The sequence below is a fragment of the Nomia melanderi genome, chromosome 3 (assembly GCF_051020985.1).
Source record: "Nomia melanderi isolate GNS246 chromosome 3, iyNomMela1, whole genome shotgun sequence".
Lineage (NCBI taxonomy): Eukaryota > Metazoa > Arthropoda > Insecta > Hymenoptera > Halictidae > Nomia > Nomia melanderi.
In genome coordinates this window covers 5,781,093-5,797,750 of record NC_135001.1, presented here as the reverse complement: position 1 = coordinate 5,797,750, position 16,658 = coordinate 5,781,093, and the positions used below count along the sequence as shown (strand labels likewise).

The window sequence follows — 16,658 nt, the reverse complement described above, 5'->3', positions numbered from 1 at the left end:
ATGAGACTTTGTTTTAGCTACCTATTCGTGAACATATAGATTGTATAATACTGAATAGATTATAAAATGAAAGTTGGAGGGTTGTGTGTACTATCCCTACGATTGATAAAACTAGTTCTTCATTATCAATCATAATTCTCCTCTGCAATTACACAATCTCCGATTCCGACTACTGGGAAGCCTAATCTCCAATTATAACATCCCAAAAATACAAACACACAGCCATTGCAACTCGAAAATCCTGTATAAAAGTATCTCACATATTCCTCTATTCAAAAATAAACAATCCACTGTAGGCATTTAGATATAAAAAACCCTTTTGCGAGCCTATCCTAGCAGCAATAAAGCCCAGGGACCCATTGCTTGTCGTTTTTAGTTAATCCGTGGATTGAGCCCAAGGTAGGCAATAGCTACGAATTTTATACCCGCATGTAATTTAAAGTCAAGACGATTCTTGGGGCTATTGCTGCTATGGTCGTTAGAAATTTCCGGATATCCGGCTAACGGAACCAACCGACAGACCGCTGGCGGGGAAGTAGCGGTCTGCCACGCGTCCGTCACTCCCCCGCCACCAGAGGAGAGATATATATTGTACACCGACCAACCGGCATATTCATTGTACATTTAGAAATTGAAAAGATTAGATTGAGAAACCGTAGACTGTGTCAACTTCTTTCGCGCTCCCCAAAATACACCCTCCGAATCCCCAACGCGCCATCTTTCGGTTTTCTTCCAACACCACTAAAAATATCAATCCCCCTTCAATTTACATCGACACGATCAAACACACCACAATCACTCAGAGATCAGAACCCTCTGAAAACTTCGCATTCCAACCTCTCTTCCCAGAAAACTTCAGAACAAAGGCATTAGCGGAAGGGAAAAATGGGCGAAACAGTTTCGTGGGAGGAATCAGGGAAAGAGAACAAGGGAAAGGGGTATCTCGCGACACAAAGAGAAACTGTTATCGTAGTCATCGTCTTAGCTATCTCTCCTTCTCACTACTACCTCTCCTCCCCGGCAGCATGCAACGCTTTATCGGGCGTTCCCCCGTAACGAATGCAATGGTGAAACGGTACTTTCTATGCATTATAGCGAAGATAAACACGAGTGGGATATATCCGGGGAAGGACCGGCAAGAAAATTGAGAACGACGCGACGACCCCCGAGTGTAGGAGGCGAACGGGGTGGTTTCCCAGCGACCCGACTGCATACACTTACGGCTGGTTACACTGTGTTTACCTGGGCCCCACGGTATCCAACCGAGAGTACGGGATATGAAGATACGACGGACGCAGCGACGATTCGCTCCCCTGAGTATCGGCTACGGTCTACGGGACCGATGCGATGCTTGCGTTTGCACGCGCGTATTTCTTCCAGTGCGGCGCGACTGCGGTTTCCAGAGGAGCGGGCCACGTCGAGTGGAAATCCGCGACTGGAAATTTAATGCGGCAACCGGTGTGGATGTAACGGACGATACTTCACCGATGCGCCTCGATACCGGTTCGGGTCGGTTGAATCGGTTTTCGGGAGGTCTGAGCGGCCCTTCGTGGAATATTTATCGATGAGATACGGTTTTTGATGAGTAAAGTAGGTGTTTTGTTGATTTTCTTTAGGTATGTCGGTTTTCGGACTTTACTCTTGGTTTCTGGGAATGTTCAATTATTGATTATATTATTGTTATTTGATACGTTGTACATGTTAGGAGGATATCAACACTGAGGATTAATACTGGGTTTATGGAACACAGCAATTTGATGCATCTTGTACATTATGTATATTATTTGAGTGTTCGTGTTGATTTTGATTGATGCATTTAAATGAATAATGTAACTGTTTATTTTTGCTTACAGTGTCCGAGGTCTAAATGAGAGAATATTAATTTGTCTTGGAATAATAGAATAAACTACGCAATACGTGTTCATAGAGATAGTGTTTAGAGCATGGTGCCTTGAATAGGTGTTGAGAAACGGTATTTACATTGTTGAGAATTGATATGAGTATCAGCTTATCAGATTAGTGGGTTTTGTACTTTATCTAGATATGGATGTTTATTTCTCGGTACACGGTAGCGTTGTAGGTTGATATGAGATCTTCGATAGTACAAGAATAGTGAAAACAGCGTATAAAATATAATCAAAGGATTCGTCATCGAGTTTTCTAATAAACGAATAAAAATTTGGAAATACGGAAAGAAATGTTCGTAGAGAAACTGACTAAAGAATTGATTTTTTCGTACGAGTGCAAGAGTTGTAAAAAAATGGTAGTTTTTTAAAATTCAATTGAAAGTTCTGAAAAATCTGGATTAGCAATATCAATACTTCTGTATTCAGGTAGGTACACAAACTTCTGACGTACTGACGCGATTTCAGGGAAGGTTCTTCGGGCATCCAAACCAATTGCGACAAATATCCCGCACGTCCCACAGGACGCAAAACGGGGAGCACACGCGACTCATATATTCGGCCCCGTAAAATTTTCGAAAGCTGAAAATTTCCGGAATCTCTTGTGACGTGCGCCAACGATAAAATCGAGATTGTATTTTCGCGGAAATTCTGGTCGAAATCCGGGCATACATAAATCGATGTAGAACGTGCATACATTCCTTGTTTTAAACTTTTAATTACATGCTGTACGAATCGCCATAAAATTATTTTCTCAATAAAATTCAATAATTAAAAGAAAGTGAACAAACCTTATTCTATTCCAATTGAATACGACAAGATTACATACAATTTATGAATTATACAAATGTATGAGTGGTTCAATTAATTTATCTTAGATTCGACTAAAGAATAATAATTCTGAAAGTTTGGTAAAAATAGGAAGTTGTTAAGTCGTATAGAATTTCTATTTTCAACGGTTGATCCATGGAAATGTACTTTTGCATGAATTTCAATAGAAAATTGATTACATGTCGAATCCGGCATCACGATGAAATATACTTACAAAAGTCACCCATAATGCGAGCCAATCGAACGGTAATTGCAAGATGGCGTCGTTAAAAATCTTAACGGTCCGAACATCGGGAAAACAGTAGTTAAGGTCAATTACGTAGAACTCGAGGCAGTTCGATCGTAAAAGTCGAGGCCCGATATAACCGCAACCAATCTTCGATTAAAACTATCGGCGTCTCCGTTCAATAATTCTTCCGGCGAAAGGTCAATTATGTGTCGGGATGATAAATGACTTCTTACACGGCGTCGATGAAGGTTCCGCTCGAGCGGAAGAAACGCGTATGGAAAAGTGGAGAGCACGCTCGGAGCAGATAAATGGTATATCGAATTAATCGATTAGAAAAATAGGTGCTTCGGTTTGTATTAATTTATGCATCCCATGAAGAGTAATGAAAAGTGCAATTATTTTCTCAATAATGCAGATTGATTAAAAACATCCAAATGTATCACGAAAGATCTTATGAAATAATCTGTACTTACTTTCAATTAAAAAATTATAATTTTCTTTTAAAACCTGAACAAATTAAGTAAATTTTATCCTATTTTATACTTTCTTCATAATACTAACGTAATCCAGAGTTCTTACAGTATGTACACATATTCTATACTCTCACCATTCTACACTCTTCCTCCTTAATAACAAACAGAAAACGAATCAGGAATCGTTCCAATTCACTCGTATAAATCCCAAGCAGCAAACTAATTAAGGCAACGCAAAATGAACAACATGCAATCCACCGACCAATAAATACAGACGCAAGTAGCAAAAAAGTGCTCAACAAAATTAAGTCTCGTTATTCGAAGCTCAACGGATCCGATTTTCCTGTGAAAGTATCCTTTCACAGCAGTCAGTCGCCGGAGTAATACTCTTTCCCTGTGCCGGACGAGTTAATTTGTAAATCTTCGTTAAGTGCACGAACCAATGGCCCCATTCAGGTAGCCGAGACTTCAGCCGGCCTGCAAAGCAACGTCGAAGGCGATCGTCTCTTCGCTTTTCAGGCCAAGAGGGATAGGGTTCGAAGTGATTTGCCGGTATCAATAGGCGGTAACTGCCAAGTTCACCCTTTGAGAACCACCCACTCCCTCCGCCGCGGATCAGCGGGGTGGGCACTCCTGTTCGGTGAGTACCCGGGACTCCCGGTCAACCGATTCGTTTCGAGAACTGCTCGAAAGAGAGAAACCGGGGCCGAGCTCTGGCGAAGTTCCCCTAAGAGAGTCGAATTTTCGACCCGTAATTGTCACTTTACACCGCTCTCCTCGCCGGTGACGTTTCTAATGTGTCCCCGAGTAGTTTGCAGCTACTTCGAATCCAGCCGAATCGGTGGACGTGGTTAACCACCTAACTGCGAAGTTTAATTTTAAGAATCTCTCGTTGGCTGTGTAATGAAATCGAGTAATGACGAGTTTATGTACTATATAATCTATATTCTCACCACCCTACACTCTTGCTTCTCAATAATAAACAAAGACGAATTAAAAATCGCAGTACGTATCTAATAAATTATCTTTACTTTCCGTGTGGACCTTCAAGACAGTTTCAACCTGCAAAAAGTTGCCTGATATTGTACTTTCGAACTATCTTAATACTTTCTACTGATGGACTTCATTAGTCTTTCTATAGTAACGTACGAGAATTTTTCTCTATTTTCTGATGATACAAAAAGGCGAGTGCTTTTGTGTATGTCGACTATGATCGGTGCAGATTTCTACAGCTCGTTAAATGGATACTCATTATAATACACGCTGGTAGTGAAGGAACTAAAGTAAAGAACTAAAGAAAAATAAAAAGGAATTACTTGTTGATCAGAGAAAATAAATACTTAATTATTGAAAATATTAGTATTATTACGGGTTTTAAGATGTTCAGTGTACTAGTCAGGCACAGTTAACTGGCTAATGGTCCCGCGATCGATGAAACCCACGCGACAACGGAAGAAAAAAATATCCTGATTGCGTGGTACCAGCTGATTGAACGCTGCGCGAGGAATGCCATTCGAATATTCTGTCACGGATAAGTGGAGCACGCGAAGGATACTTTTGTAGGCGACGCTATCTTCTGTGTACACAAGCATGTCACCGAAAGGAAATAGAATATTTCGTTCTGGTTGTGGATTTTTTACTTTCTTCGCCTTGGAGATAAATATTATTAGGACCATCCGCGCTGTGAAATAGAAACTTGAGATGCTAGTCGATTTATAGAGTGATGATATTGCGATGATATTGTAATTTATAGTATATTTCTGTTTTAACCTTGACAGGCGTCTCTATGTGTACGAAAGATAAGATTTTTATGGCATTGGAGATTCTCTAGTATCAAAGAAATTTCAGGGAAACTATACAAGGAAAAAGATGATCTAAACATTTGTAACGTTTTTATGAAATCTTTAAGAAATATCAGGGAAACTATACAAGGAAAGAAATGATTTAAACATTTGAGACGTTCTCAAAATTGATGAAGTCAGTAAATTTCCTAACGAATGTGTCCACACGCTGATGTGTGTATCAAAGAGCCAATTGTCCGTTACAGTATTAAACTGCTCGTTCACCCGATCACGAAGCCGACGTTTCCAATTTAACAGGTTCGAGAACTCTCGATGGGAAACAAAGGAGAATTGGAAAGCAGCGAGGAAACATCGTTTAACGCGTTCGCTTCTAGGGACCCGAGAGTCTTCTAACAGAAACGTCCGTCGAACGCTGCTTTCCCCATTCTATCAAGCCAACGCTACAATCAACGCGTTTGAAGCCAACATCCGAGCAGAATATTCTTCCGAGACTTCTACGATGATAGAGCACGATCTTGAATGGAATGTAATAAAACTTCCCTTCCACTGGAAGCTGTAAACAAGTTGATGTATCCAGCTTACGAGCGGAAATCGCGAGATCTATCCTTAAGTTCGGTATTCAAGCTAATGACCGAGGAAACTTCCGAACCTTTCAAATCTACAAAACATAAACTTAAACTGATGTACGGGAAGCCTCTCAAGTTCCTTTTAAATCAAACCTAATACTTATTTTCTAGTAAGCCGAAAGCGTACTCTTCATTAACCAGTTAACCATGTTTGACGAGTAACCTGTCATCTTAGTATTATTCCCTTCCAATTTGTTCAACAATTAATTACTTCTTCAAACAAATATGTCATTCTTCTTCAATTTTCTCTAGTTTCCTAATTATGCTAGATGTATCCTTCGTCCAAAAAATATGTCCGGCATTGCTTAACCTTTTGTCGCTCTCAGTCACCACTAGATTTGACACATGAAAACTATAAAATCTGATACTTAATGTTAAACTTTGTATAACGCCTTGATACATGAAATATTGGAATAAAAAAGCTTTGTTCTTTAATGTACTTCTCATTTCCCTTCGAGTCAGTTCAAAAAAATATCGTCTACGCCTCGTCAAAAAATGTTAAATATTTCTACTGAGAAACTTCCGAGTGTAAAGGGTTAAATTTATTCCACACCCTATAAGAGATCCCTAAAATTACTTCGCACAATTAAACCCCAAAAAGACACACCAGTTCCATTGAAAGAACCCGAAAACAAAAACCCCGATTCCCTTTTGAAAACTTCCGTCCCACAAAAGGCTAGCCCAAACCGTTCACCGATCATCCTCGCGCGTATTCGTTCGCGATCCCTCGAAATCCCCAAACCCCAGCCGGTCCGTCGAACCACAGAAATCTTTCGCCGACAGTTCATCCGCAAACCGCCGGCATCGACCGGTATTCAAACAATCGCGAGCCTCGCCGTATCCATCAAGATCGAAACTCCGGATCGCTGCCGCCATCCGCGCATCCGTCCCTCTCCTCCTCTCCGTCGCCATCAAACTTCATTGCTCGCGAGGAGGAGCGGGGTCGTTACCATTAACGGTCGAGTATTTAGTTTTCGACGGAGATGGGGTCGATCTGGGCCGGTGGGGGTTGGGAACGTGGAGAGAAACAGGCGTAATAAGATAGGTGGAGAGGAAGTGTGAATGCGCAGAGGGGTGGAAGACGCAGGAAAAGAAGACGAGACGAGGGACGGAGCGAGAAAGAGAGGCCGGAGATGGAGAGCTCTCAGCAAATTGGAGAGTGCCGGCCTTTTCTATTGCGTGCCCGTTTCCATTCGCACGGAATCATCGGCGCACCCCCTTTATCTTCCCCTTTTCAACCGCTCTCCATCCCTTCTTCCTTCACCCTTAACCCGCCCGCCGCTGCCTCGCCCCTGTTCTCTGTCTGGCCGCAGCTTTTTGCCGCGTCTTTCTGTTTTCTCGTTCCACGCTGCTGCTAACTAGACCCTATAACCGTTCCTCCGTCTCTTCTAGTTCCTTTCCATGCCCCTGCACTCCGCCCTTCGCCGTCACAGTTGGCCTCGTTCGTTTCGTCGCGCGCCACGGAGAAATAAGTGGCCGGGGGGTCCCGCGGCGAGGGTCACTTATCGTCGCCGGCCATCTGCGGCCACCGCGCGAATGATACATGACTTTGCTCTGGGACGATGAGACGGTGACATTCATGCCCGGTGACGTTTTGAATGTCTCGTGCTTTGGGGCGTGGGATTCGTGGCAGCGTGTCCTGGTCTTTGCGAGGAGTCTAGTGGGAGGGCTTCGATTTGTGTCTTTGATCAGGGGTGTACGGCGGCTTTGATTCGTGGCTTCCTTCTGTGGCTGTGGGAATTGGATGAAGGTTGGGTGTAACGAGGGGGTGCCGATGTGTGATGTATAATGATCTTAGTTGGATTCTTGGTGGAATGGAGTTTCTGTGGAGGTATTTGGTATTGGTGTTTTTGTTAGTTGTTGCTGGGGTTAGAGGGATGAGAAGAAAATGAAAATTGAATGAGAGTAATTGAATCGGTAGCAAATGGTGTGTTAACTCCTTGCCTTGCAATCACGTGTGAGACTCGTGAACATTTTAAATAGAACTTAATAATAATAAATAATACTCAATTTCTTTGAATTCAAATTAAATATTATTCTTCTGTTATACATTATTATATTGTAGGGAAAACATCCATATAAAATATACATCGAATTTTTTTTTCAATTTTTAAAGTGATGTAATTATTCGAAATATGATAGAGATTTTCCCTGTTTGATTGGATATGGTTAAGGTCTTCGTCGTATAGAAAATATTAGAAAAATTTGAAAGCAAATAATAGAACGTTCAAATGCGAAGTTTTTCGGATGCTGTATTAACGAAAAAAGCAACGCGCAAAGACTGTTCCTCTCAGATTTGTGTCAGCGCGCAAGAAAAAGGCGAGCATCTAAAAAACCAAGCTCCTTTTAAAGAGTACAGTCACTCCACTGGTTTGAAAATGGCGTCCAGGGTAATTATACATGAAGTATTTGATGTCAACTACGTCTGAGTGACTCGAGTTCTCTCATGAAATCGTCATGACCTATATTCAAGCGATGGGACATTGTTGGACGAACGTGTAAAACGCGTTCCAAGAAAGTTGTAAAATTATTGCGACCGACGACGATAATTCATTGCTCGACATCTTAAACCCTCGAAGGAAGTCCTCCGGACAGTTTGATCCGTCTCTTTCATCACCTCCTAATTCGGGGGATGAAACGTGAAAAATGTTCTGTCATCGAACATCCTAAAGTTGAATAATTACCGCCGTTTAAGACGATTTGCGAGAAATATACAAATGGAAATGTTCGGTTAAATTCACAAAAACTCGATAAATCCTAGTCTCAATATCAACCTTATTTCGATAAATCTCTGTATCACATTGATATACCACATATAAAATTTGCTACCAAATAAAAACAACATTGAATACTAAACATTCACTTTCGCCGATACCTCGTTATGCGAATTTTCATTCGTATAATTACACTGTCCCGAACCTTCCTGTCGGATAGCGAGCAAGTTTCATAAACGTGATTTCTTTTATCCTGTTTCTCATGTATATCAATATGCACACTGTAAAAAATTCGTTAAAATAAATCATCCGCTCGCCGGTTATAATTACTTTCAGTGCAATTATCTCTCTGTATAAATACTTCTGTGCGGCCTTGTACCCCGACGCATTTAGCAGGCAAGGGAAGAGATAGAGCGCATAAATTTCCAGTTACTTCAGAGATTCCAACTAAACATGGAAATTTAAACGAGGCATAACGAAAAGTATTTGCAATACGACTCGTCGATATATCCGTCGAAGGAGGCTTTAATATTTACGAGGGTAATCAAACAAAATTGTCATTCTAGAAAAAATATTCGTCACGAAAGCCAGATTACTTCCCTTCGTACCTTTGTGAGTCGCGATAAGGAAATTGCGCCGCGGGCGGAAGGAACGCGTGTTATTATATTAACAGCCGAGCATTTTTCATCCCCATTTATCGCGACTGAATTTCCTGAATCGAATAACCGTTTCCGGCGCAATAAAAATTTCGCCCCGTATCTTCCGCCGATAAAAATGAAACTCAACTGCGTGGCGGAGGCCGTGGAATTAGGATTCGCCCTTACAAATGCGCGTGTTGATAACCGCCGCGATAAGGAACACTCGCAGGCAAGAACCGAGCTCTCGTTTCTTCTCCGTCTCCTCCCTTTTCTCTTTCTCCCCTTTCCTTTCTCTCTTTCTTCGTTTCTTCCGACAGCCGAGCCATCGCGAAACGGTCCAGCGGAAAAGAAAAATGCATCGAGAAAGGTGGAAAAAGGCGGCCAGGTTGCAGCGGAAATTTTCCCACGAGTGAAAGTGCGCTCGCAATTGAAAATTTTTGACCCGCCTTTCATCGCTCGTTTAATTCAACCCCGTTCCGCCAGCGTTCCCTCGCCGGATTCGTCGCGCTTTTATCGGGGAAAACTGAGAAATTATTAAGATTACGTCCTCACCAAATGGAAAAGCAAGAGGTGAAGAAGGGAATTTTCGATTTTAAAGAAAAATGAACATGTAATTATTCCTGTGTTCATAATTCAAGTAACACTGGAATTACGAGAGGTTCCTAAATGAAAAGGAAAACAGAATTTCGTTGGATAAAGGGAAACTTGGTTTTTATAATGATTCCATGGTTAGTTCTCTAAAGAGTTGCCAAAGGGCAGCTGTGTTAGAGAAACGATAAAAACGAATAAAAGAATATTGGAAACGATCGACGATTAGAGAGTCGCCGACCGTCCGACGCGATACGGTTCAATCAACATTTCGATTCGCTGTTACCGATCGATCGCGACTTCGAAGGAAACAGAGACGCGACACGCGAAAACCATTGCCATTCCGCGCACTAAACCATTTTTTTCGTTGAGTTATTACTGCGTCGCGTCGAGTGACGGTCATGATTGTTGTGCGGGAGGACAATCTGTTACCGCGTGTCCATTTGTAACGATATTTTCCGAGGGTCCCGGCCGCGTGATATTTTTCTCAGCCTGTCGACAGGCGAATTTGTAAGCGGCGCGGACCAGCGCGCCGGTCTTCATCGAATGCAAATACAATTTCCTATCTGTTCGTGGAAGCTTTCGAAAAAAAGGGTCCATCAGAATCTTTCGAAAAAGAAAAAAAAGAATCACGACGAGTACCATTTCAAATAACAAACTCTAACGCCATCTGAATAATACCAGTGAATTTAATAAACAAAAAATAATTAACGCCGTTGATTGCCACGTCAATCATACGCCAGTGATTTTTCGTTCGAATTTAGAAATTCATTTAGCGAGAGTATATCGAATGAATGAAGTTTTATTAAAACGGCTCAGTGCACGTTGCGATGGAATTAGAAGTAAACAAATGAACATTCAGTGGTATCCCAGTTCCACTTGGCGCCCAAATTTCACGCAGGTGGGAAATATCATGTCTGTCAGGACGATTTTAAGATCGGTTTGCTGGAAAGAGGCTTTCCGCTAAATCGTCAGCGGAAAGGGGGAGAAAGGAATAAAACGGGGAAAAAAGGTAACGACGGAAAGCTGCAATAAATCTGGTCCCGCGGTGACGATGGCTGCGCCGGCCGACAAATCGATTGGAAAAAAAAAGTTTCGCTGCCCGTAACGAATAAAGCTCTCCATTCATCACGTTCGTCTTGTTAATCCACATCGTGATCGGTTAGGAATGAGCGACCGTTCCACCCTGGAAAGTCAATAGCCGGGGAAACACGAGAAATCAAAAGCGGAAAGATTTGCGCGGCCGGAACGATCGCTATTATCGAACCCCATTCTTTCGGTCAGCTTCCCTATTAATTTTCTAGTCGACGTGCTTAATCGGTGAAAAACAGTCGAAGTTGAAATCAATCGTCCGCCGTATACAGTGCCCATGAATATTCAGAGATTTCCATTTGTCGTTGCTCGAAGACAATTCTCACTGTCACGGGTGAATTATTCGAAATTGTTAGACTTTGCGAAGCAACATCTATATCGATGATATCAGGTTCTGGTATGTAGATCTGAAAGTTGTTCAGTGATTTAATTATTTGAAGAACGATGACTAAGTAATAATCGGTGTAGGATTTTCTTGTTGAAGGTTCTTAACAGTTAGATTTATTATTAATTTTTCTATAGAAGATTGTTCACCTCTTGCTTTATGATTGCTTTCGCGCCCATCTTTAATATTCGCTAAGCTTAATAATTAACATTAGAACTACCAAACAATTACATTGACTTTTTCAAAGTTCTCTATAGAAACACAAAGAGCGGATGTATTGAGATTTCAAAATCGACTTACCAGTTGGCGTATTATAAATCAATTTCTTTAATAATTTCTGCGGGAAGCACCTATCTTTTAACAATTTACAAGAACAGTTCAAGTATCGGTTAATTTAATTGAATAATTGAAGGTTGAACTAAGAAAGAAATGAATTCTACATTGATTACGAGTGTATATTTCCTATAAAACTAAATCGTTCGCAAGAGGAAACTAAAATTTCAACTGGAAAAACAAAAATAATCGAATTCAGTTTCAAAACTTCCCACAGCTCAATACTACCAAACAAGGGGTTAACATGAAAAATCGTCACCCGGTGGTGGGTTAAAATAATTTTCATCGAAATGTCGAGGGAGACCCATTGAAATTCGGCACAATGAAAACAATTAATGAATCCCCTCTGTTAATGTAACGGGCGGATATAATCGCGTTACTGTCGTAATACGAGAACAGCTTCAGAGCGCGGCGAAGTCATTCCTCTCGGGGAAACGGTAATTTAGCCGAGTCGTAATACAAGCGGTAGATCTGTACTCAAAATAGACCGACGTCGTTGTGAATGATAACAGAAGATGGTTTTATTAAGCTGACGCGGCTCACGTGCGCCAACTACGACGTTGAAACGTAATTCGCGCGGTTCTCCAAAAGTGGGACGCTTCGAATCTATTTCAGACGCCGCGCCGTGGCGTGATCTAATGTTAGTTTGTTAGGTAGTTCAACGATGGCAGAATTGAAACCGGGTCCGTAGAACTTTAAATGAAACCTTGTTTAATCCTGCTACAACGTGAAATTTCCGAGACATGAAGAATTCCGTTGCCGGAGATCGCTAATTAAAGTAGAAATTAAATGGAGGGTCGTTTGCTTCCCTCGTCCCGCTTTTATTAAGATACAGAACAGCTAGAGTGTATCCGCGGCAAAATACAAACCGGAACGGCATGTACGTAATTGAGGAAATTGTGATCTGTGATATTCTCTTATAAATAAAACAGAACAGTCTTCAGGAAACCCACGATAAGTTGCGAGCCGTTTTTCCTTATTCCGTTGGCTACCTTCGCAGTGCCTTGAAACGGAAAAACAGGAGGTAAGAAGCTGGAGAAAGATGCGAACGAGTATGTTAACAGAAATAAATAGTAGACAGGGCTATAGCAAAGACGCATAACTATTTCTGCAGCTTCGTTTCGTTTCAGTTTTCGCATTGCTATCGATAAATCAACCGATCAATTAATACGCACGTGTGTAAACTCACTATCAAAATTAGGTGACACAAAAGTTCTATTTATTTTCTTTTCTTTTACTAGAATATTCGAAATCTCTGTATCTAATTAAAGGTCTTTCTCTAGGATATTCGTTGGCTGATAGAAATAACAAAAATAATTTCCAAATTAATCGAAAGCCTGAAATAATGTTAAGCAATCAAATTTCCTATTTCTTATGTAAAATATTAAAAATCTCTAATGACACAATTAAAATTCTTTTTCTAGAATATCCTGCGAGTTAATAAAAATATCTACGCTCTAAACAATTAAGTTGACTAAAATACTTTCCCACTCCCAAAGACTGAATTTTCTGAAATAAGCAGTGAACTGCTCAAAAGTATTGTAACGTCTCAACCGTGTAGCATCACACCGTTTAGGTTTGAACGCAGTGCAGCGTGCCAGCACCGCATAATTCGAGCAAGGCTCGACACTCGTTCGGTCGAAGATTGGAGCAGTTGGCAAGAAACTCCGTTGCTGAAAACCGGGTGGAATTCGCGCGGCCAAGAAACGCTGCCGCGTTACAAACCCTTCGCGAGGTAGCAAATAAACTTATCCCGGGGTAAATATACGCAGCAGCAAAGTGCAACAGCACTTCCTTTTAATGGAGCCGCCTGTTTTTCCGCGCGTTAATCTGTGCTCCTATTCCCTTGCCGGACTTTACAACGGAAAACTGGATTATTTCTGCGGAGCGTAAAAATTAATAGTGTCTTCTGCGTGCCGATAGAAACGAGGCACGAAAGGGTGACAAAACGGACCAAGTAAGAATTAAGCGTCAATGAGTAACTTCAACCCTTTGAAACAAAACAAATGAAATAAAAAATTTCAAAAGAATAATTTAATTATTCGACTAACGAGACACTGACGCGTGGTTCTTCTCTGTTTTAGTATTTAACACTTCGATGGATAATTCAGCTCTTTATGGAAAGGAACGTTAGAAATTTAACACTAAAATTATCAGATGGGTCAAAATGACCTATTCCTGGTTTATCTTTTTGCAATTATTAAAAAGATAATAGATATTTCTCTGAGAAGTTATTGAAGAAGTTGATTCAGTAATACGAGAACTGAATTGTAAATCAATTAAAGTCTCGATAGATGCACTCTTGAAGTTTGTATAAAGGAATTTCAAAAAGTCAATTGAATTGCTCGATAGTTTAATGTTAAGATAGTCTCGACCATCGTCATTTATCTGACGCTCAACATTTTTCATTTTATGCGAAGAAAATTGAATCACTCTTATGCATGTTCTCATCTAACATGGTAAGATATGGTATAACGTGTAGGAAGTTGACAAGTTGTTTGTTTTGAATTTCATTTTCACTTTACAGACATGATCTGTTGCATTGAATGAAATATTATAACTACAAAGACTGTCATTGAAACAAACGCTAGTCGCAAACGTGTTACAGTTGACATGCATGTTTCAATAATAAATAATAAAGTGACAAATATTATAACACATATTTTATCAGACTTCATTTTTTTTCTTCAAATATTAATAATATTTTCTTCAATTATTAATATTTACCTGTACGTGTAACTATTACGTGTTACTAATCACGTTGACTAAAATACGTGGTTGTTAGTAATATTTAGTAATTACCGTTAACCGGATTTATTACATGGACCATGACATATACATCCTCTACGTCTCGTATAAAAATGTAGAATATAGGACTGCCAGGTTTTTCGATTACTGTTCAACGGCCGTAAAAATGACAGCTGTCTCGAAGTTTCCCGCTAGAAGACAGCTCCTTCGTTCCATCAATTTTCTAGGGGCACGCGAAAGACAACGTGCGCTCGCGGTTGATCATATACGCCACTGAACCGAGTCGACGGAACTTTTACTCATCTCCTTCTCGATGATCCTTTCGAGATCATACCGGAACAGGTATTTTGTGATCGTATTACACAAAAGAGGGATACATAAATCGAGAACAACGTTGCGGAGCATCGGTGGGAACTGTTTGTCTTTCAGGTAAACGATAGAGTGAATAATTTGATTGAGTCGAATGGCAATCATTCAAAGTGAACCATTTTCAACGAATATCTAGTAATCTAAACACTTTAAACGAAGAATTTAAAAAATGCAATTTAATTATATTCAGTATGATACTTAATTCGATATTCTCTTTTTTTAGCTATTGTTCAAGCAAAATGTTTCAAAATATAGTCATAAAATGAAATTTAATTATATTTAGCATGGTACTTACTTCGATATTCTCTTCTTTTAGCTATTGTTCAAATAAAATGTTTCAAAATATAGTCAAGTAACATTCCCATTTCTAAGTCCGTATGATATGGTTTTATACAGAGATCGGTCAGTTTATCAGATAACCAACATCGTATCTGAGTTACTGCGATTATCTTGTACGAGAAGAAACATTATGTCACGTCTCCTGTGGAGATACCGCAAAGATCGGTAACAAAACCAAGAGAAACTAGCCAGGAGGCCAATAAATCCTCCGGAACAGGTCGCAAGAAGATTGGTATTCGGTCTCAGTCACGGAAACTTCTTTCTCGCAATACGAATTGTCCCGTTTAAGTTGCATTAACGTTAAGATTTCGCGTATCGTCACGCGAGATCGGTTTCCAGCGTGCAGCATCTAACCGACATTGCTTCGTGAATCGATAATTCGAATAATCATGTAATGTCACTATATGTTTCTAAAACCAAGAGAACATTAATCAGAAATATTCGACGAAGAAAGTATTTATTTAGAAAATCAAGATCAATGAGACGATCCTTTTTCTCGGAAACAGATGATCTTTCAGAGAGAAGATTCCATTAATAATTCGAAACTAATAGCACATACTCAAAAAAGAGATTATTGTTTAATTTTTCAGTAAGAGAGGTAAAACTGTTTCAGACAAATGCGTCATGAAACTCATGAAGTTACGATTAATCTACAAATTATAATACATCCATGTGAACCGTAACAATACAAAATTGCACAAAATGCACACGATAAGAAAAAACATATAAGTCGCTCAAAGTGTCGTTTATAATATGCACTAAGAAAAATCATTTCATACGATAACACTCTTTTTCTAATTACGTTCTTAAGACTGTAAAAGTGCATAAGCATCCGCAGCCTAATTATGACTAACAGCACTTCATTTACCGAGAATGAACGGATGTTCGTTCAAGCTTCAATTCTGTGGGATTCGAAGGTGAATGAGCATACGTTCGGTTGGTGTAAACGCACCATAACAGATCGATTCCAGAGTGCTTGTATTCCGAGCCCATACACCGGTTAACGTTTTTACTCGGCGAAGGCAGTGCAGCTGCAGCTTATTTCCCTCCGAGCGCCGGGAATTATGGGACTTTTGGCTGGTGCCCTGCCACGTTCGCCGCCATTCATTCGCAGTCACCTCGGGCCACGAGTTTTCGTTGCCGCCTCCTACGAGGAATTAACTGCGGATCGTTATTAAAAATAAACCCCGCGCAGAACGAGCTCCGACCAGAGTAAACTTTTCTCCGATCGAAGGAACTTCTCGTTCCCATTGTTTCGTTAAACTGTTCGGCTCCTGAATATCGTCGGAATATTACTTTCCTTTTTTGCGGACAGTCTCGCAGGGAAGATTGATGTTGCGGTAACACGGGAAATATTTTTAAAACTTCGGGGTTAGTCGCGATACAGAAAACAAATTGTGAAGAATAGAATAGTTTGCACAAGAGCACATTCGCCGTACACCAGCGATCAAAGTTATTACATATTCCATTAAGATTCTACCTCTTACTAAAATTACGTGCTACACTAATATACTTCAGCAAAGAATTTCGTAAGTTACCAGCAAAACATAAAGAAATTGAGAAATTAACCCTTTGCGCTCGAGAAGA

At 40.4% G+C, this 16,658-nt stretch overlaps 1 long non-coding RNA gene across 2 annotated transcripts; it reads left to right on the top strand.

The window, feature by feature from the left end:
• Positions 1 to 12,277: 12,277 nt before the first annotated feature.
• LOC143174300 (uncharacterized) lies at positions 12,278 to 14,493 on the top strand. Of its 2 annotated transcripts, XR_012998131.1 has the most exons (4): positions 12,278 to 12,639; positions 13,040 to 13,572; positions 13,700 to 14,074; positions 14,143 to 14,493. It is a non-coding gene; the product is annotated as an uncharacterized LOC143174300 (long non-coding RNA). The 2 variants fall into 2 exon arrangements; XR_012998130.1 differs by having other exon boundaries at positions 13,700 to 14,493.
• Positions 14,494 to 16,658: the final 2,165 nt, after the last annotated feature.